Source organism: Saccopteryx bilineata, chromosome 9 (genome assembly GCF_036850765.1).
Source record: "Saccopteryx bilineata isolate mSacBil1 chromosome 9, mSacBil1_pri_phased_curated, whole genome shotgun sequence".
Classification (NCBI taxonomy): domain Eukaryota; kingdom Metazoa; phylum Chordata; class Mammalia; order Chiroptera; family Emballonuridae; genus Saccopteryx; species Saccopteryx bilineata.
The window spans coordinates 36,873,502-36,876,179 of NC_089498.1; the positions used below are offsets into that span (position 1 = coordinate 36,873,502).

At 41.9% G+C, this 2,678-nt stretch overlaps 1 pseudogene; it reads right to left on the reverse strand.

The window, feature by feature from the left end:
- Positions 1-1,407: 1,407 nt before the first annotated feature.
- On the reverse strand, positions 1,408-2,050 carry LOC136312905 (gamma-aminobutyric acid receptor-associated protein pseudogene; annotated as a pseudogene).
- Between the last annotated feature and the right edge of the window lie 628 nt (positions 2,051-2,678).

A 2,678-nucleotide genomic window follows, 5' to 3' on the forward strand; every position in this document is an offset into this window, starting at 1 on the left:
AAGCCCTCACTTAATGTATCTATAGGTTCTTGGAAACTGTGACTAAGCAAAATGATATATAACAAAACCAATTTTACTACATAGAGCTAATTGAAATCAACAAGAGTTAATTTCTGGTAAAAAAATCTAAATAAAGACTTGTAATATTAAACATTGAAATAATTGTAAGTTATCAATACACTTAAAATATTAATAAAAACCTAGTTAGATAATTCTATTTCAACCTGCTTATTCAGTTCAGGGTTGAAGGTGGTTGAAGCCTCTCCTGGCAGCTCAGGGTACCAGGCGGGACCCACGCTAGACAGGACATGCTTCCATTACAGGGCACACTCACACCCACAGCCACTCAGACTTACCTCATGTGCATGTTTCTGGAGTGGAGGAAGAAATCAGAGTACCCAGAGAAAACCCATGTAGACGTGGGGAGGATGTGCAAACTCGATGTAGAAAGTGGCCTTGGCTGGGAATTGATTTTTTTTTTCCTCATCAACGTTATAACAAATCAGTGTTGAATGAAATACTGTTATTCAAGGACCTGTTATATCTCACAATTTTATGAATCAGGAAATCAAGCAAAGGCTTGACTGAGTAATTCTGTTTCATGTAGCATCAACTGGAATCATTTGGTGGCTTGTTGTCTGGTCTAGAGGGTCCAAGATAGTCTCATTCACATGACTGATGGGAACAGCTAAAAGGGTGGGACATTTATAACACTGTGAAGACACTTTACCAGTTTGGACTATTGGCTACCTTATTTGTAACAGTGTTATTTTGAATATCTCTTAACTAGAAGCCAAATGCATGTCCTAAATGACACAAAAAGAAAGGTAAAGAACATCTACTGAAGGTCTACTTTGTGCCAGGTCGTTTTGGGCAAGTTAGAGAGACAGACAGACAGACAGGGACAAGGAAGACAGATGAGAAGCATCAACTCATAGTGCGACACCTTAGTTTTTCATTGATTGCTTCTTCATATGTGCCTCAACTGGGGGGCTCCAGCTAAGCCAGCGACCTTGGACTCAAATCAGTGACCTTGCACTTCAAGCCAGCAACCTTTGGGCTCAAGCCAGCAACCATGGGTTCATGTCTCTGATCTCATGCTCAAGCTGACGACCCTGCTCTCAAACTGGTGAGCCCTGCACTCAAACCGGATGAGTCTGTGCTCAAACGGCGACCTCAGGTTTTCAAACCTGGGTCCTTAGCATCCCAGACCAATGCTCTACCCATTGCACCACTGCCTGGTCAGGCAAAAAGCTTATATAATTTAATTAATATAGAGCATTTGAATAAAACTATTGGACAGCTTTGTGGTTTTTTCTTTATTGATGTGCCTCCTATCTTTCCCCCCACAATTTCAGTCCCTTCCACTACCCCCAAAAAAGATAGTGAAAGGAAAAGACTTGTTGGGGTTCTAAGCCCCTAGGACAGTTAGAAAGGAAACAGAAACCAAAACAATCACTGAATGTGACAGATCGATAATCAAGTCTAAAGCAGAGTGGGAAAGGTGATAAAGAAAGGGGATGGAAGAAGAAAGGAGAGGTACCAGAAGCCATCCCCCCCATTAACCCTCCGATTAAGGGGTTCTGGAGAAGAGCCTCAAACATTAGGAAGCACAGGTCCGGAAGGAAGGAGTTCAAGGAAAGCGGGGCCACCTCTCTCTTTGTAGCATGGGGCCCCCCACTGCAGGCGCAGCAGGTTCACAGGCCTAGACACTTTCATCACTGTAGGCAATGTATAGCAAGAAGTCTTCTTCATGATGTTCCTGGTATAGCTGACCCATCGTGGCACTGGTGGGTGGAATGACCTTGTTGATAAAGAAAAACAAGGCATCCTCAGCTTGCAGATGAATTCTCTTCTGGATCAAGAAATAGAACTGACCAACTGTGAGATCAGAAGGCACCAGCTATTTCTTTTTGTCCAGGTCTCCTATCCGAGCTTTGGGAGCCTTTTCTACTATCACCGGGACCCGGTTCACGTATATCTTTCGGATCTTCTTGCCCTTAGAGTGGCGCTTCTCGAAAGGATGCTCCTCTTTATATACAAACTTCATCCTCTTAGGAACTGGGCTGAACCGGACTGGACTGAGGAACCCAGGGAGGGTGGTCGGGATGAAGGGCGGCGGAGGCGGCGATGTATTTTTACGTTGTTATTTTATGTACATTGGAAGAGCCGCATCTTACCCAGGGTTGAGTTCTAAACTCATCATGTGTATCAGTTGGCTCTTCTCAGAAATGGATGCTGAGACAGGAGTGAAAGTAAGGAGACCAACTTTTTTATAATGAAAAGGACAAAAATAAATTGAACAAAACAATATCATAAATAAAAGAAACATTTACTCATTGCAACAATAATACACTAATATGATAAATGCATAATAAAAACATTAGTAATATTTTATATTATAATTATGCTTAGATGCCTATTAATTTTTAATAATAATTGTAAGAAAAAAGTACTCATTTAGATACAAATACGTCACATCACATGCAATGGATGAACTCTGCATCGATCGAATATGGACATTTACAGATTAGTCTTCCAATATCAAAAAGGAGGACGTGCAGGAGGACACTTTTTGAGGGAGGACAGAACTTACAAAAGAAGAACTCTCCTCCCTAAAGGAGGACGATTGGTCACCTTAGAAAGGGAAAAGGGAAACTGCCGCGACCAGTTCAGCA